Source organism: Saccopteryx bilineata, chromosome 5, assembly GCF_036850765.1.
Source record: "Saccopteryx bilineata isolate mSacBil1 chromosome 5, mSacBil1_pri_phased_curated, whole genome shotgun sequence".
Taxonomy (NCBI): Eukaryota; Metazoa; Chordata; class Mammalia; order Chiroptera; family Emballonuridae; genus Saccopteryx; species Saccopteryx bilineata.
The window spans coordinates 195,480,411-195,487,500 of record NC_089494.1 but is presented as its reverse complement, the minus strand read 5'-3'; positions in this window follow the sequence as shown (position 1 = coordinate 195,487,500).

Here is a 7,090-nt window from a genome sequence, read left to right as displayed (position 1 = left end):
CTAGCAAGTAAGAAAGTAGAAATGAATTAATAACCCATATAAATATATAATTAAAAATTTTCCATTAAAATTTTTATGAAAGAGTCAAAGGGGTGCTTTGACAGAGAATAACAGGGAGATGGGAGGGAGTCTTCTTTATTTCGGGTGGCCAGTGTAGCTGATATTGATCTGAAGTCTGAAGAATCTGTCAAACATTCTTTCCTCTAGACATTTAATCTAAGCCCGGTACTTCAATTTCCACCTCTCTGTAATTGTGTCTTCAGTCTGTTCAGGCTGCTATAACAGAAACCATAGACAGGGTGGCTTATAAACAACAGAAATGTATTTCTCACAGTTCTGGAGTGGGAAGTCTAAGATCAGAGTGCCAGCAGATTCTGCACCTGGTGAGAACTGGCTTCTTGGTTCATAGATAGCTGTCTTCTCTTGGTTCTCACATGGCAGAAAGGATGAGGGAGCTATTTTGGCAGGTCACTAATCCCATTTAGGAAGCTTCTGCTCTCATGACCTAATCACCGTTTAAAAGCCCCCAACTCCAAGTGCCACCACACTGGGGACTAGCTCTCAAGATGTGAATGTAGGAGCACACAAATATTCAGTCTGTAGCAGATTGACTCATGGATCTACTAGATGTACTGCTCTGGCCTTGATCTTTCTCCTGAATGTTATACTTTTTGTCCAACTTCATGTTGAACATTTATATCTTAAGTTCTCTCACAGCCACAAGCTCAGTATACGAACTAAACTCCATCTCTTCTTAAAGACTAAGGAAAGTACCATTTTAACAATTTATTTTTGTTCATATTTTTGCCTAAGCTTTAAGATGTGTAATAACCAAATACAGACACAACGTACCTATGAGCTATGAAAGCAAATGGAAAGACAACGTTATCTGATTTGAAAAGCTATACTTTATTAAAAAATTAAATTTCTTATTGTATGGCCAGTGTCCAGGGCTGCCATCACAGCCGCCACCTGGACCATGCAGGTTCGCATTGGATTTGGACAGTCGGTAAAGAGACATGGAGCCAATAACTGATGGGCCATTATATTTAATTCTAGCTTGCACCCGGCCGGCAAGTAAAAACACACACTGGGCTCCAAAACCCACTCTCATTCAGTGCTCACAAAGCTACTGACTTATCCGAGTTTCCTAGAATCAAAGGTTTCTAGCAAACCAGACTTATTCACCTCTGTTCCCCATCTCCTTCCTTCTCCCTGCGTAAACTCTGCACTAACTGACTTCTCACTCAACACTCCGCCATCTTGGCTGCTTCTCCTGGCCACATGGCCTCCTTCAGACCTCTGCTCTTCTCTCTCTGCTCTCTGATGCTAATCTCAGGAACCCAGAGTGCAAGCTCCCGTTCTGCCCCTATTTTATAGTATAGAAATCCAAACCTTTAATCCAAATATGAAATAGGGAAGACTCTGATTAAAAGTCACTTTCTGAGGCATGATAGGATTGTACCATTCCACATCAAAAAGGGTGGGAAAAGCTTAGTCCTAAAACCAAGCCCCAGGCTACAAGGATTCTGCCTGCCCACAGCCAGCCCCCAACACACATTAATATCACTTGGGCAATGGCCTCCACGTGGGCAGAGTCATCCTTATCAAAGTGAGCATAATACATTTTATCTGCCCAACACTTATATAACTGTATAATAAACTTACTTCTGTTACTGGGTTTAAGAAACCTCAGGTATGAGAGAATAAAGAAGTGGAGACAGCTTGATGTAATGTAGTATCTTTAAAATATTTTATTTCAAGGTTCATAGAAAGAAATATGTTTTACACTGCAAGTCAAAACATGGGCAAATGCAAAGGCCATGAGGCAGGATGTGCCTGGTATGTTTGAGTGAAACACATTTGACATTTGAAGTCAGACTGACCTGAGTTTTCTGACCCTGCATTTATGAGTCTTTAGGCTTAAGTCAAAGAACTCAATATTTGTATCTAGGCTTTTTTATTTCCAGATTGGGGAAAACTACTTTTTTGTTTCTTTTAGATTTTCCATTGATTTGAAAGAGAGAGAGAGAGAGAGAGAGAGAGAAGCATCAACTCATTGGTCCACTTAATTGTTCCATTTTTTAGCTGCGCACTCATTGCTTGTTACTCGTACGTGCCCTGACCTGGTATCAAACCTGAGACTACTGAGATCCACAGAAGTATCCAGCCAGGGCAAGGACAATTAGATTAAAAAAATAATTTTAAAACTCTATGCTTTCCTTTCACGTTACTTGAAATTACTGAAAAAAAATAATTTCAGCTAATGTTGAACTAGGTCTTTGGGAATTAATATTAAAAGTGAGCCACCCCCCAGATGACAGCAGAGTAGGCAGATGCACAGAATCCAAGTTCACACCACCAAACTGGATTACAAATTAATTCAGGAATAGTCAGCTTGAAAAACCAACTTTGAACTAAAAGAACAGGTCTCAAAAACCAAGGAGCAAAGAAGAAGGCACACTGAGCCTGGTAGGGGGTGTAGAGGGTATGGTGGGAGCTCCCCTGCTTCCAGGAGTGAGGGGAGGCTGAGATCCCAGAAGGGCTCTCATTACAAGCAGAGAGACCCTGAGCGATGGGGTCCCTCAGTCTCAGAACCAAAGATCCAGCATAGAAGTCCAGGGACTGGAGGAGAAAGAGGGGAGAAGAGCAAAGTTCTGTGAGTGGGAAGTGGTGGGGTGCATTAAAGGGACAGAGCAGACAATATCAATCACAGCCACTTGCCTGGAGCCCTGGGGGCAAGGAGAGCTGAGAGAACTGGTTTGTCTTCGAAAAGGAAAGTGAGGAGAGCAAGACAGACGGTCATGGGCAGAGGAATGCCTGGGATGACCTAAGAAGCTGACTCATCCAGTGCAGAGGCAGCCATAGCTGGGAGAGGGGTTGATCCCTCCACACAGCACAAGCCTAAAGTGGTTCCAGGTGACCACCTCCAGAAAGCTCTCCAGCTCCAATCAATGCAAAAGACACAGCTGAAAGCAGAAAGTGGGTGGAGGGGCAGTAACTCAGGTCTCCAAGGAGATCTGAGATACACCTCCTCCTACTGAAGCTGAGAAAGCACCCTGCCCCCAGAGAGCAGCTGGCAGAACTGGCCTTCAGATTCTCAGAGGTTACACGCACTGCATTCCTGGATACAGTTTCAAATAAGCCCCCTGCTGAGATCAGTAAACAAGCCTACCACTGAGATAAGTAAACTGAAAAGAAAACAAACAAATCCAGACTTCAAAGTGGCTTTACTAGTAAGGAGACCACACCTCGAAAAAGCCTGCAAGCCACACAAAGAACAGGGGGAAGACAGAGAAATATAAGTCCTATGCTTCAATAAGACAAATCCTCAGAAAAAAATCCTGGATGAAATGAAAGAAATCAAATTACCAGATCCAGACTATAAAATAATGATTGTTAGATGCTTAAGTATCTCAAAGGTACAATGGATGAACTTAATGAACACCTCAATAAAGAAATTGTAAGCATCAAAAAGGATACGGAAATTGTTGGGCAGATAAAATATATTATGCTCACTTTGTTAAAGATGGTGCTGCCCACATGGAAGCCCGTTGCCAGGTAATTGCTTGGGATGGGAATGATTGTATTAATGTGTGTTGGGGGCTGGCTGTGTGCAGGCAGGATCCTTGTAGCCTGGAGCTTGGTTTTAGGACTAAGACTTTCCCACCCTTTGTGGTGTAGGGTGGTACACTCTCATGAGGAATCTGATTATGCCTTAGTTAAGTGACTTTGTATTAGAGACTTCTCTATTTTGTATATTTGATTAAAGTTTTTGATTTCTGCAGTATAATGTGGGGCAGACCAGAAGCTTGCTCTCTCTCTTGGTTCCTGAGATTAGCATTAGAGGAGAGAGCAGAGAAAGGAAAGCAGAAAAAGGCCACGTGGAGGAAGCCAGGACAAGCAGCCAAGATGTTGGAGTGAAGAGCGAGAAGCCAGTTTTTGCAAGGAGAAAGAAGGAGATGGGAAACAGAGGTGAATAAGTCTGGTTTGCTAGAAACCTTTGATTCTAGGAAACTCGGATAAGTCAGTGTCTTTGTGAGCACTGAATGAGTGGGTATTGGAGCCCAGTGTGTGTTTTTACTTGCCTGCTGTGTGCAAGCTGGGATTAAATATGATAGCTCACCAGTTCTTGGCTCCATTGTTTCTTTACCATCTGTCTGAATCCAATGTGAACCTGCATGGGCCAGGAGGCTGTGATGGCAGCTGTGGATAATGGCCATACAGAAACCATAACAAAGAACCAGACAGAAATGACAAACACAAGATCAGAAATGAAGACTACACTAGAAGGAATTCAAAGCAGGCTGGATGAAGCAGAGGATTGAATCAGCGACATGAGGACAAGATAAGCAAAACCATGGAAGCAGAACAGCAAAAAGAAAAGAGGATAAAAAGTCTGAGGAAACTCTAAGAGATCTCTGTGACAATAAGAAGAAAAACAATATATGCATAATAAGAATTCTTGAAGGAGAAGAGAAAGAACAAGGAATAGAGAACCTGTTTGAAGAAATTATAGATAAAAATTTCCCTAAATTGATGCAGGAAAGAGTCACACAGTTTCAAGAAGCAAAGAGAACCCTATTGAAAAAGAACCCAAAGAGACCCAAACCAATACATATCATTATCAAAATACCAAAGCTAAGAGATAAAGAAAGAATACTAAAAGCTGTAGGAGAAAAACAGTCAATCACCTACAAAGGAACTGTTATAAGGATGACATCCAACTTTGCAGCAGAAACACTTGAGGCCAGAGGGAATGGCAAGAAATATTCAAAGTAATGCAGAACAAGAACCTTAAACCAAGACTTCTTTATCCTGCAAGACTATCATTTAAAATTGAAGAAGAAATAAAAAGTTTCCCAGAACAAAAAAAAAAGAAAAAAAACCAAAACCTCAGGGAATCCATCACAACCAAACCAATGCTGCAATAAATGTTAAGGGGCCTGCTGTAAACAGAACAAAGTGGGGGGAATAAACCTAGTAAAAGAAGAATGTAAATTTAAAGAAAAATATGGCAATAAACAACTACATATCAATAATAACCTTAAGTGTAAATAGATTAAATGATCCAATTAAAAGACATCAGGAAGCTGAATAGATAAGAAAACAGAACCCATACATATGCTGTCTACAAGAGACCCACCTGAAAACAAAAGATACACATGGACTGAAAGTAAAAGGATGGAAAAAAATATTTTATACAAGTGAAAATGGAGTAAAAAGCTGAGGTAGCAATACTTATACCTGACAAAATAGACTTTAAAACAAGATTATAGTAAGGGATAAAGAAGGTCACTACATAATGATAAAGGGAGCATTCCAACAGGAAGAAATAACCATTATAAATATTTATGCAGCTAATATAGGAGCACCTAAATATATAAAACAGATTTTGATTAACATAAAGGGAGAGACCAACAGCAATACTGTAATAGTAGGGGATTTCAATACCCCAGTAACATCACTGAATAGATCCTCAAAAAAATATATTAACAAAAAAAAACAAAACAGCAGAATTAAGGGACACATTATATAATTGAATTTAATAGATATCTTCAGAACCTTTCACCCTAAAGCAGCAGAATATATCATACATTCTTTTCAAGTGCACATGGTCCATTCTCTAGGATAGATGGCATATTAGGGCATAAAACCAGTCTCAACAAATTTAAGAAGATTGAAACCATATCAAGCATCTTCTCTGACCACAATGGCATGAAACTAGAAATCAACTACAATAGAAAAACTAAAAAACACTCAAACACTTGGAAACTAAATAGCATGTTATTAAATAATGTATGGGTCAATAGGAGATCAAGGAAGAAATAAAAAGTTTCCTTGAAACAAATGAAAATGAGCATACAACAACTCAAAATCTGTGGGACACAGCAAAAGCAGTCCTGAGAGGAAAGTTCATAGCATTACAGGCATAGCTTAAGAAGCTAGAAAAAGCTCAAATAAACAACTTACTCCTGCAACTAAAAAACTGGAAAAAGAACAGCAAGAAAGCCAAGAAGACGTAGAAGGCAGGAAATAATAAAGATCAGAGCAGAAGTAAATGACATAGAGACTAAAAAAACAATACAGAGGATCAATGAAACAGCTGGTTCTTAGAAAAGGTAAACAAGATCAATGAACCCTTAGCCAATCTCACCAAGAAAAAAAGGGAAAGGACTCAAATAAAATTAGAAATGAGGGTGGAGAATTAACAATGGACACAGCAGAAATACAAAAGATTTTAAGAAACTACTATGAAGAACTGTATGCCAAAAAATTTGACAATCTAGGTGAAATGGACACATTCACTGAAAAAATCTAATCTTTCAAAAATCAACCTGGAAGAATCAGAAAACCTAAATAGACCAATTACCACAAATGAGACCAAAACAGTTATCAAAAAACTCCCAAGAAAGATAAGTCCTGGGCCAATGGCTTCAAGGGCAAATTTTACCAAATTTTCAGAAAGAACTAACTCCTATCCTTCTCAAGCTATTTCAGAAATTTTAAGAGAAGGATAAACTTCCAAGCTCCTTTTATGAGACAAGCATAATTCTGATTTCAAAACCAGGCAAAGACAACACAAAGAAAGAAAACTATAGGCCAATATCCCTGACGAATTTAGATGCTAAAATTCTTAACAAAATATTAGCAAACCAGATCCAGCAATACATGAAAAGAATATTACATCATAATCAAGTGTGATTTATTCTGGGGAGGCAAGGCTGGTACAATATTCGCAAATCAATCAATGTGATTCATTAATTAAAGAAAAGGAAGGAGAAAAACCACATGATAATATCAATAAATGCAGAAAAAGCATTCGATAAAATCCAGCATCCATTCATGATCAAAACTCTCAGCAAAGTGGGAATACAGGGAATATACCTCAACATGGTAAAGGCCAAGAAGAAGAAATAAAAGGCATCCAAATTGGAAAAGAATAAGTAAAACTATTATTATATGCTGATGATATGATACTGTACATAGAAAATCCGAAAGTCGCAGTAAAAAAACTACTGAACCTGATAAGTGAATTCAGCAATGTAGCAGGATATAAAATTAATACTCAGAAATCAGAGCATTTTTA